Raw genomic sequence first — 13,775 nt, 5'->3', positions numbered from 1 at the left:
ACTACTGGTATTCCAGGGAAAGATCAAAGCGTAGACTCTTTGAGACATTACTCCCATGGAGGAAAGTGCGCATGGTGACTATTGTATTCAATCCCGATGCAATTTCGGTGTTTCATCAACACTCTGAAAGTCCACAGATAACAGAATGCCACGAGACGTGCATCGGAAATACTACTGGTCTTCCAGGGAACGATCAAAGCGTAGACTGTTTGAGACACTACTCTCATGGAAGAAAGTGCGCATGGTGACTGTTGTATTCAATCCCGATGCAATTTCTGTGTTTCGTCAACACTCTGATAGTCCACAGATTAAGAAATGCCACCAGGTGTGCATCGGAAACTACTACTGGTCTTCCAGGGAGCGATCAAAGCGTCGACTGTTTGAGACATTACTCCTGTGGAGGAAAGTGCGCATGGTGACTGTTGTATTCAATCGCGATGCAATTTCTGTGTTTCATCAACACTCTGATAGTCCACAGATTACAGAATGCCACCAGATGTGCATCTGAAACTACTACTGGTCTTCCAGGGAATGATAAAAGCGTAGACTGTTTGAGACATTACCCCCGTGGAGGAAAGTGCGAATGGTGACTGTTGTGTTGAATCCCGATGCAATTTCTGGGTATCATCAACACTCAGCTTGTCCACAGACTTCATAATGCCTCCATATGTGCATCGGAATCTACTACTGGTCTTCCAGGGAACGATCAAAACGTAGACAGTTTGAGACATTACTCCCATGGAAGAAATAGCACATGGTGAGTGTAGTATTTAATCCCGATGCAATTTCGGTGTTTCATCAACACTCTGATAGTCCACAGACAACAGAATGCATCCAGATGTGCATCGGAAACTACTACTGGTCTTCCAGGGACGATCGAAGCGTAGACTATTTGAGACATTACTCCCATGGAGGAAAGTGCGCATGGTGACTGTTGTATTCAATCCCGATGCAATTTCTCTGTTTCATCAACACTCTGATAGTCCACGTATTAAGGAATACCACCAGATGTGCATCGGAACTACTACTGGTCTTAGAGGGAACAATCAAAGCGTCGACTGTTTGAGACATTACTCCTGTGGAGGAAAGTGCGCATGGTGACTGTTGTATTCAATCGCAATGCAATTTCTGTGTATCATCAACACTCTGATAGTCCACAGATTACGGAATGCCACCAGATGTGCATCTGAAACTACTACTGGTCTTCCAGGGAATGATCAAAGCGTAGACTGTTTGAGACATTACTAGCATGGAGGAAAGTGCGCATGGTGACTGTTGTATTCAATCCCGATGCAATTTCTGTGTTTCATCAACACTCTGATATTCCACAGATTACAGAATGCCACCACACGTGCATCGGAAACTACTACTGGTCTTCCAGGGAACGATCAAAGCGTAGACTGTTTGAGACACTACTCTCATGGATGAAAGTGCGCATGGTGACTGTTGTATTCAATCCCAATGCAATTTTTTGTGTTTCATCAACACTCTGATAGTCCACAGATTACAGAATGCCTCCAGATGAGCATGGGAAACTACTACTGGTCTTCCAGGGAACGATCAAAGCGTAGACTGTTTGAGACATTACTCCCGTGGAGGAAAGTGCGCATGGTGACTGTTGTATTCAATCTCGATGCAATTTCGGTGTTTCATCAACACTCTGATAGTCCACAGATAACAGAATGCCACCAGACGTGCATCGGAAACTACTACTGGTCTTCCAGGGAACGATCAAAGCGTAGACTGTTTGAGACACTACTCTCATGGAAGAAAGTGCGCATGGTGACTGTTGTATTCAATCCCGATGCAATTTCTGTGTTTCATCAACACTCTGTTAGTCCACATATTACAGAATGCCTTCAGATGTGCATCAGAAACTACTGCTGGTCCTCCAGGGAACGATCAAAGCGTAGACTGTTTGACACATTACTCCCATGGAGGAAAGTGCGCATGGTGACTGTTGTATTCAATCCCGATGCAATTTCTGTGTTTCGTCAACACTCTGATAGTCCACAGATTACAGAATGCCACCAGATGTGCATCTGAAACTACTACTGGTCTTCCAGGGAATGATCAAAGCGTAGACTGTTTGAGACATTACCCCCGTGGGGGAAAGTGCGAATGGTGACTGTTGTATTGAATCCCGATGCAATTTCTGGGTATCATCAACACTCAGCTTGTCCACAGACTTCATAATGCCTCCATATGTGCATCGGAATCTACTACAGGTATTCCAGGGAACGATCAAAGCGTAGACAGTTTGAGACATTACTCCCATGGAAGAAATAGCACATGGTGAGTGTAGTATTTAATCCCGATGCAATTTCGGTGTTTCATCAACACTCTGATAGTCCACAGGTAACAGAATGCATCCAGATGTGCATCGGAAACTACTACTGGTCTTCCAGGGAGCGATCAAAGCGTCGACTGTTTGAGACATTACTCCTGTGGAGGAAAGTGCGCATGGTGACTGTTGTATTCAATCGCGATGCAATTTCTGTGTTTCATCAACACTCTGATAGTCCACAGATTACAGAATGCCACCAGATGTGCATCTGAAACTACTACTGGTCTTCCAGGGAATGATAAAAGCGTAGACTGTTTGAGACATTACCCCCGTGGAGGAAAGTGCGAATGGTGACTGTTGTGTTGAATCCCGATGCAATTTCTGGGTATCATCAACACTCAGCTTGTCCACAGATTACAGTATGCCTCCAGATGTGCATCGGAAACTACCACTGATCTTCCAGGGAGCGATCAAAGCGTAGACTGTTTGAGACATTACTAACATGGAGGCAAGTGCGCATGGTGACTGTTGTATTCAATCCCATTGCAATTTCTGTGTTTCATCAACACTTTGAAGGTCCACAGATTACAGAATGCATCCGGATGTGCATCGGAAACTACTACTGGTCTTCCAGGGAACGATCAAAGCGTAGACTATTTGAGACATTAGTCCCATGGAGGAAAGTGCGCATGGTGACTGTTGTGTTCAATCCCGATGCAATTTCTGTGTTTCATCAACACTCTGTTAGTCCACAGATTACAGAATGCCTCCAGATGTGCAACAGAAACTACTACTGGTCCTCCAGGGAACGATCAAAGCGTAGACTGTTAGAGACATTACTCCCATGGAGGAAAGTGCGCATGGTGACTGTTGTATTCTATCCCGATTCAATATCTGTGTTTCATCAACACTCTGATAGTCCACAGATTGCAGAATGCCTCCAGATGTGCATCGGAAACTACCACTGGTCAACCAGGGAGTGATCAAAGCGTAGACTGTTTGAGACATTACTAACATGAAGGCAAGTGCGCATGGTGACTGTTGCATTCAATCCCGTTGCAATTTCTGTGTTTCATCAACACTTTGAAGGTCCACAGATTACAGAATGCATCCAGATGTGCATCGGAAACTACTACTGGTCTTCCAGGGAACGATCAAAGCGTAGACTATTTGAGACATTACTCCCATTTAGGAAAGTGCGCATGGTGACTGTTGTATTCAATCCCGATGCAATTTCTGTGTTTCGTCAACACTCTGATTGTCCACAGATTAAGGAATGCCACCAGACGTGCATCGGAAATACTACTGGTCTTCCAGGGAATGATCAAAGCGTAGACTGTTTGAGACACTACTCTCATGGAAGAAAGTGCGCATGGTGACTGTTGTATTCAATCCCGATGCAATTTCTGTGTTTCATCAACACTCTGTTAGTCCACAGATTACAGAATGCCTCCAGATGTGCAACAGAAACTACTACTGGTCCTCCAGGGAACGATCAAAAAGTAGACTGTTTGAGACATTACTCCCATGGAGGAAAGTGCGCATGGTGACTGTTGTATTCTATCCCGATTCAATATCTGTGTTTCATCAACACTCTGATAGTCCACAGATTGCAGAATGAATCCAGATGTGCATCGGAAACTACCACTGGTCAACCAGGGAGTGATCAAAGCGTAGACTGTTTGAGACATTACTAACTTGAAGGGAAGTGCGCATGGTGACTGTTGTATACAATCCCGTTGCAATTTCTGTGTTTCATCAACACTTTAAAGGTCCACAGATTACAGAATGCTTCCAGATGTGCATTGGAAGCTACTACTGGCCTTCCAGGGAACGATCAAAGCGTAGACTATTTGAGACATTACTCCCATTTAGGAAAGTGCGCATGGTGACTGTTGTATTCAATCCCGATGCAATTTCTGTGTTTCGTCAACACTCTGATTGTCCACAGATTAAGGAATGCCACCAGATGTGCATCGGAAACTTTTACTGGTCTTCCAGGGAGCGATCAAAGCGTCGACTGTTTGAGACATTACTCCTGTGGAAGAAAAAGCGCATGGTGACTGTTGTATTCAATCGCGATGCAATTTCTATGTTTCATCAACACACTGGTAGTCCACAGATTACAGAATGCCACCAGATGTGCATCTGAATCTACTACTGGTCTTCCAAGGAACGATCAAAGCGTAGACTATTTGAGACAGTACTCCCATGGAGGAAAGTGCGCATGGTGACTGTTGTATTCAATCCCGATGCAATTTCTGTGTTTCATCAACACTCTGATAGTCCACAGATTAAGGAATGAAACCAGATGTGCATCGGAAGCTACTACTGGTCTTAGAGGGAACGATCAAAGCGTAGACTGTTTGAGACATTAGTCCCGTGGTGGAAAGTGCGGATGGTGACTGTTGTATTCAATCCCGACGCTATTTCTGTGTTTCATCAACACTCTGATAGTCCACAGATTACAGAATGCCACCAGACGTGCATCGGAAACTACTACTGGTCTTCCAGGGAACGATCAAAGCGTAGACTGTTTGAGACACTACTCTCATGGATGATAGTGCGCATGGTGACTGTTGTATTCAATCCCAATGCAATTTTTTGTGTTTTATCAACACTCTGATAGTCCACAGATTACAGAATGCCTCCAGATGTGCATCGGAAACTACTACTGGTATTCCAGGGAAAGATCAAAGCGTAGACTCTTTGAGACATTACTCCCATGGAGGAAAGTGCGCATGGTGACTATTGTATTCAATCCCGATGCAATTTCGGTGTTTCATCAACACTCTGAAAGTCCACAGATAACAGAATGCCACGAGACGTGCATCGGAAATACTACTGGTCTTCCAGGGAACGATCAAAGCGTAGACTGTTTGAGACACTACTCTCATGGAAGAAAGTGCGCATGGTGACTGTTGTATTCAATCCCGATGCAATTTCTGTGTTTCGTCAACACTCTGATAGTCCACAGATTAAGAAATGCCACCAGGTGTGCATCGGAAACTACTACTGGTCTTCCAGGGAGCGATCAAAGCGTCGACTGTTTGAGACATTACTCCTGTGGAGGAAAGTGCGCATGGTGACTGTTGTATTCAATCGCGATGCAATTTCTGTGTTTCATCAACACTCTGATAGTCCGCAGATTACAGAATGCCACCAGATGTGCATCTGAAACTACTACTGGTCTTCCAGGGAAAGATAAAAGCGTAGACTGTTTGAGACATTACCCCCGTGGAGGAAAGTGCGAATGGTGACTGTTGTGTTGAATCCCGATGCAATTTCTGGGTATCATCAACACTCAGCTTGTCCACAGACTTCATAATGCCTCCATATGTGCATCGGAATCTACTACTGGTCTTCCAGGGAACGATCAAAACGTAGACAGTTTGAGACATTACTCCCATGGAAGAAATAGCACATGGTGAGTGTAGTATTTAATCCCGATGCAATTTCGGTGTTTCATCAACACTCTGATAGTCCACAGACAACAGAATGCATCCAGATGTGCATCGGAAACTACTACTGGTCTTCCAGGGAACGATCGAAGCGTAGACTATTTGAGACATTACTCCCATGGAGGAAAGTGCGCATGGTGACTGTTGTATTCAATCCCGATGCAATTTCTCTGTTTCATCAACACTCTGATAGTCCACGTATTAAGGAATACCACCAGATGTGCATCGGAACTACTACTGGTCTTAGAGGGAACAATCAAAGCGTCGACTGTTTGAGACATTACTCCTGTGGAGGAAAGTGCGCATGGTGACTGTTGTATTCAATCGCGATGCAATTTCTGTGTATCATCAACACTCTGATAGTCCACAGATTACAGAATGCCACCAGATGTGCATCTGAAACTACTACTGGTCTTCCAGGGAATGATCAAAGCGTAGACTGTTTGAGACATTACTAGCATGGAGGAAAGTGCGCATGGTGACTGTTGTTTTCAATCCCGATGCAATTTCTGTGTTTCATCAACACTCTGATATTCCACAGACTACAGAATGCCACCACACGTGCATCGGAAACTACTACTGGTCTTCCAGGGAACGATCAAAGCGTAGACTGTTTGAGACACTACTCTCATGGATGAAAGTGCGCATGGTGACTGTTGTATTCAATCCCAATGCAATTTTTTGTGTTTCATCAACACTCTGATAGTCCACAGATTACAGAATGCCTCCAGATGAGCATGGGAAACTACTACTGGTCTTCCAGGGAACGATCAAAGCGTAGACTGTTTGAGACATTACTCCCGTGGAGGAAAGTGCGCATGGTGACTGTTGTATTGAATCCCGATGCAATTTCTGGGTATCATCAACACTCAGCTTGTCCACAGACTTCATAATGCCTCCATATGTGCATCGGAATCTACTACAGGTATTCCAGGGAACGATCAAAGCGTAGACAGTTTGAGACATTACTCCCATGGAAGAAATAGCACATGGTGAGTGTAGTATTTAATCCCGATGCAATTTCGGTGTTTCATCAACACTCTGATAGTCCACAGGTAACAGAATGCATCCAGATGTGCATCGGAAACTACTACTGGTCTTCCAGGGAGCGATCAAAGCGTCGACTGTTTGAGACATTACTCCTGTGGAGGAAAGTGCGCATGGTGACTGTTGTATTCAATCGCGATGCAATTTCTGTGTTTCATCAACACTCTGATAGTCCACAGATTACAGAATGCCACCAGATGTGCATCTGAAACTACTACTGGTCTTCCAGGGAATGATAAAAGCGTAGACTGTTTGAGACATTACCCCCGTGGAGGAAAGTGCGAATGGTGACTGTTGTGTTGAATCCCGATGCAATTTCTGGGTATCATCAACACTCAGCTTGTCCACAGATTACAGTATGCCTCCAGATGTGCATCGGAAACTACCACTGATCTTCCAGGGAGCGATCAAAGCGTAGACTGTTTGAGACATTACTAATATGGAGGCAAGTGCGCATGGTGACTGTTGTATTCAATCCCATTGCAATTTCTGTGTTTCATCAACACTTTGAAGGTCCACAGATTACAGAATGCATCCGGATGTGCATCGGAAACTACTACTGGTCTTCCAGGGAACGATCAAAGCGTAGACTATTTGAGACATTAGTCCCATGGAGGAAAGTGCGCATGGTGACTGTTGTGTTCAATCCCGATGCAATTTCTGTGTTTCATCAACACTCTGTTAGTCCACAGATTACAGAATGCCTCCAGATGTGCAACAGAAACTACTACTGGTCCTCCAGGGAACGATCAAAGCGTAGACTGTTAGAGACATTACTCCCATGGAGGAAAGTGCGCATGGTGACTGTTGTATTCTATCCCGATTCAATATCTGTGTTTCATCAACACTCTGATAGTCCACAGATTGCAGAATGCCTCCAGATGTGCATCGGAAACTACCACTGGTCAACCAGGGAGTGATCAAAGCGTAGACTGTTTGAGACATTACTAACATGAAGGCAAGTGCGCATGGTGACTGTTGCATTCAATCCCGTTGCAATTTCTGTGTTTCATCAACACTTTGAAGGTCCACAGATTACAGAATGCATCCAGATGTGCATCGGAAACTACTACTGGTCTTCCAGGGAACGATCAAAGCGTAGACTATTTGAGACATTACTCCCATTTAGGAAAGTGCGCATGGTGACTGTTGTATTCAATCCCGATGCAATTTCTGTGTTTCGTCAACACTCTGATTGTCCACAGATTAAGGAATGCCACCAGACGTGCATCGGAAATACTACTGGTCTTCCAGGGAATGATCAAAGCGTAGACTGTTTGAGACACTACTCTCATGGAAGAAAGTGCGCATGGTGACTGTTGTATTCAATCCCGATGCAATTTCTGTGTTTCATCAACACTCTGTTAGTCCACAGATTACAGAATGCCTCCAGATGTGCAACAGAAACTACTACTGGTCCTCCAGGGAACGATCAAAAAGTAGACTGTTTGAGACATTACTCCCATGGAGGAAAGTGCGCATGGTGACTGTTGTATTCTATCCCGATTCAATATCTGTGTTTCATCAACACTCTGATAGTCCACAGATTGCAGAATGAATCCAGATGTGCATCGGAAACTACCACTGGTCAACCAGGGAGTGATCAAAGCGTAGACTGTTTGAGACATTACTAACTTGAAGGGAAGTGCGCATGGTGACTGTTGTATACAATCCCGTTGCAATTTCTGTGTTTCATCAACACTTTAAAGGTCCACAGATTACAGAATGCTTCCAGATGTGCATTGGAAGCTACTACTGGCCTTCCAGGGAACGATCAAAGCGTAGACTATTTGAGACATTACTCCCATTTAGGAAAGTGCGCATGGTGACTGTTGTATTCAATCCCGATGCAATTTCTGTGTTTCGTCAACACTCTGATTGTCCACAGATTAAGGAATGCCACCAGATGTGAATCGGAAACTTTTACTGGTCTTCCAGGGAGCGATCAAAGCGTCGACTGTTTGAGACATTACTCCTGTGGAAGAAAAAGCGCATGGTGACTGTTGTATTCAATCGCGATGCAATTTCTATGTTTCATCAACACACTGGTAGTCCACAGATTACAGAATGCCACCAGATGTGCATCTGAATCTACTACTGGTCTTCCAAGGAACGATCAAAGCGTAGACTATTTGAGACAGTACTCCCATGGAGGAAAGTGCGCATGGTGACTGTTGTATTCAATCCCGATGCAATTTCTGTGTTTCATCAACACTCTGATAGTCCACAGATTAAGGAATGAAACCAGATGTGCATCGGAAGCTACTACTGGTCTTAGAGGGAACGATCAAAGCGTAGACTGTTTGAGACATTAGTCCCGTGGTGGAAAGTGCGGATGGTGACTGTTGTATTCAATCCCGACGCTATTTCTGTGTTTCATCAACACTCTGATAGTCCACAGATTACAGAATGCCACCAGACGTGCATCGGAAACTACTACTGGTCTTCCAGGGAACGATCAAAGCGTAGACTGTTTGAGACACTACTCTCATGGATGATAGTGCGCATGGTGACTGTTGTATTCAATCCCAATGCAATTTTTTGTGTTTTATCAACACTCTGATAGTCCACAGATTACAGAATGCCTCCAGATGTGCATCGGAAACTACTACTGGTATTCCAGGGAAAGATCAAAGCGTAGACTCTTTGAGACATTACTCCCATGGAGGAAAGTGCGCATGGTGACTATTGTATTCAATCCCGATGCAATTTCGGTGTTTCATCAACACTCTGAAAGTCCACAGATAACAGAATGCCACGAGACGTGCATCGGAAATACTACTGGTCTTCCAGGGAACGATCAAAGCGTAGACTGTTTGAGACACTACTCTCATGGAAGAAAGTGCGCATGGTGACTGTTGTATTCAATCCCGATGCAATTTCTGTGTTTCGTCAACACTCTGATAGTCCACAGATTAAGAAATGCCACCAGGTGTGCATCGGAAACTACTACTGGTCTTCCAGGGAGCGATCAAAGCGTCGACTGTTTGAGACATTACTCCTGTGGAGGAAAGTGCGCATGGTGACTGTTGTATTCAATCGCGATGCAATTTCTGTGTTTCATCAACACTCTGATAGTCCGCAGATTACAGAATGCCACCAGATGTGCATCTGAAACTACTACTGGTCTTCCAGGGAAAGATAAAAGCGTAGACTGTTTGAGACATTACCCCCGTGGAGGAAAGTGCGAATGGTGACTGTTGTGTTGAATCCCGATGCAATTTCTGGGTATCATCAACACTCAGCTTGTCCACAGACTTCATAATGCCTCCATATGTGCATCGGAATCTACTACTGGTCTTCCAGGGAACGATCAAAACGTAGACAGTTTGAGACATTACTCCCATGGAAGAAATAGCACATGGTGAGTGTAGTATTTAATCCCGATGCAATTTCGGTGTTTCATCAACACTCTGATAGTCCACAGACAACAGAATGCATCCAGATGTGCATCGGAAACTACTACTGGTCTTCCAGGGAACGATCGAAGCGTAGACTATTTGAGACATTACTCCCATGGAGGAAAGTGCGCATGGTGACTGTTGTATTCAATCCCGATGCAATTTCTCTGTTTCATCAACACTCTGATAGTCCACGTATTAAGGAATACCACCAGATGTGCATCGGAACTACTACTGGTCTTAGAGGGAACAATCAAAGCGTCGACTGTTTGAGACATTACTCCTGTGGAGGAAAGTGCGCATGGTGACTGTTGTATTCAATCGCGATGCAATTTCTGTGTATCATCAACACTCTGATAGTCCACAGATTACAGAATGCCACCAGATGTGCATCTGAAACTACTACTGGTCTTCCAGGGAATGATCAAAGCGTAGACTGTTTGAGACATTACTAGCATGGAGGAAAGTGCGCATGGTGACTGTTGTTTTCAATCCCGATGCAATTTCTGTGTTTCATCAACACTCTGATATTCCACAGACTACAGAATGCCACCACACGTGCATCGGAAACTACTACTGGTCTTCCAGGGAACGATCAAAGCGTAGACTGTTTGAGACACTACTCTCATGGATGAAAGTGCGCATGGTGACTGTTGTATTCAATCCCAATGCAATATTTTGTGTTTCATCAACACTCTGATAGTCCACAGATTACAGAATGCCTCCAGATGAGCATGGGAAACTACTACTGGTCTTCCAGGGAACGATCAAAGCGTAGACTGTTTGAGACATTACTCCCGTGGAGGAAAGTGCGCATGGTGACTGTTGTATTCAATCTCGATGCAATTTCGGTGTTTCATCAACACTCTGATAGTCCACAGATAACAGAATGCCACCAGACGTGCATCGGAAACTACTACTGGTCTTCCAGGGAACGATCAAAGCGTAGACTGTTTGAGACACTACTCTCATGGAAGAAAGTGCGCATGGTGACTGTTGTATTCAATCCCGATGCAATTTCTGTGTTTCATCAACACTCTGTTAGTCCACATATTACAGAATGCCTTCAGATGTGCATCAGAAACTACTGCTGGTCCTCCAGGGAACGATCAAAGCGTAGACTGTTTGACACATTACTCCCATGGAGGAAAGTGCGCATGGTGACTGTTGTATTCAATCCCGATGCAATTTCTGTGTTTCGTCAACACTCTGATAGTCCACAGATTACAGAATGCCACCAGATGTGCATCTGAAACTACTACTGGTCTTCCAGGGAATGATCAAAGCGTAGACTGTTTGAGACATTACCCCCGTGGGGGAAAGTGCGAATGGTGACTGTTGTATTGAATCCCGATGCAATTTCTGGGTATCATCAACACTCAGCTTGTCCACAGACTTCATAATGCCTCCATATGTGCATCGGAATCTACTACAGGTATTCCAGGGAACGATCAAAGCGTAGACAGTTTGAGACATTACTCCCATGGAAGAAATAGCACATGGTGAGTGTAGTATTTAATCCCGATGCAATTTCGGTGTTTCATCAACACTCTGATAGTCCACAGGTAACAGAATGCATCCAGATGTGCATCGGAAACTACTACTGGTCTTCCAGGGAACGATCGAAGCGTAGACTATTTGAGACATTGCTCCTATGGAGGAAAGTGCGCATGGTGACTGTTGTATTCAATCCCGATGCAATTTCTCTGTTTCATCAACACTCTGATAGTCCACATATTAAGGAATGCCACCAGATGTGCATCGGAACTACTACTGGTCTTAGAGGGAACGATCAAAGCGTCGACTGTTTGAGACATTACTCCTGTGGAGGAAAGTGCGCATGGTGACTGTTGCATTCAATCCCGATGCAATCTCTGTGTTTCATCAACACTCTGATAGTCCACAGATTACAGAATGCCACCAGATGTGCATCTGAAACTACTACTGGTCTTCCAGGGAATGATCAAAGCGTAGACTGTTTGAGGCATTACTAGCGTGGAGGAAAGTGCGCATGGTGACTGTTGTATTCAATCCCGATGCAATTTCTGTGTTTCATCAACACTCTTATAGTCCACAGATTACAGAATGCCTCCAGATGTGCATAGGAAACTACTTCTGGTCTTCCAGGGAACGATCAAAGCGTAGACTGTTTGAGACATTACTCCCATGGAGGAAAGTGCTCATGGTGACTGTTGTATACAGTCCCGATGCGATTTCTGTGTTTCATCAACACTCTGATAGTCCACAGATTACTGAATACCTCCAGATGTGCATCGGAAACTACTAGTGGTCTTCCAGAGAACGATCAAAGCGTAGACTGTTTGAGACATTTCTCCCGTGGAGGAAAGTGCGCATGGTGGCTTTTGTATTCAATCCTCATGCAATTTGTTTATTTCATCAACACTCTGACAGTCCACAGATTACAGAATGCCTCCAGATGTGCATCAGAAACTACTTCTGGTCTTCCAGGGAACGATCAAAGCGTAGGCTGTATGACACACTACTCCCATGGAGGAAAGTGCGCGTGGTGACTGTTACATTTAATCCCGATGCAATTTCGGTGTTTCATCAACACTCTGATAGTCCACAGATTACAGAATTCCTCCAGATGTGCATCGGAAACTACTACTGGTCTTCCAGGGAACGGTCAAAGCGTAAACTCTTTGAGACATTACTCCCATGTAGGAAGGTGCGCATGGTGACTGTTGTATTCAATCCCGATGCAATATCTGTGTTTCATCAACACTCTGAAACTCCACAGATTACAGAATGCCTCCAGATGTGCATCGGAAACCAATACTGGTCTTCCAGGTAACGATCAAAGCTTAGACTGTTAGAGACATTACTCCCATGGAGGAAACTGCGCATGGTGACTGTGGTATTCAATCCCGATGCAATTTCTGTGTTTCATCAACACTCTGATAGTCCACACATTACAGAATACCTCCAGATGTGCATCGGATACTACTACTGGTCTTCCAGGGAACGATCAAACCGTAGACTGTTTGAGACATTACTCCCGTGGAGGAAAGTGCGCATGGTGACTGTTGTATTCAATCCCGATTCAATTTGTGTATTTCATCAGCGCCTCTGACAGTCCAAAGATTACAGAATGCCTCCAGATGTGCATCGGAAACTACTTCTGGCCTTCCAGGTAACGATCAAAGCGTAGACTCTTTGACACACTACTCCCATGAAGGATTGTGCGCATGGTGACTGTTGTATTCAATCCCGATGCAATTTCTGTGTTTCATCAACACTCAGATAGTCCACAGATTACTGAATGCCTCCAGATGTGCATTGGAAACTACTACTGGTCTTCCAGGGAACGATCACAGGATAAAATGTTAGAGACATTACTCCCATGGAGGAAAGTGCGCATGGTGACTGTTGTATTCAATCCCGATGCAATTTCTGTGTTTCATCAACACTCTGATAGTCTACCAATTACACAATGCCAACAGATGTGCATCGGAAACTACTACTGGTCTTCCAGAGAACGATCAAAGCGTAGACTGTTTGAGACATTACTCACGTGGAGGAAAGTGCGCATGGTGACTGTTGTATTCAATCCCGATG

The sequence above is a fragment of the Schistocerca gregaria genome, chromosome 9, assembly GCF_023897955.1.
Source record: "Schistocerca gregaria isolate iqSchGreg1 chromosome 9, iqSchGreg1.2, whole genome shotgun sequence".
NCBI lineage: Eukaryota > Metazoa > Arthropoda > Insecta > Orthoptera > Acrididae > Schistocerca > Schistocerca gregaria.
Note: the sequence above shows the minus strand (reverse complement) of the source record.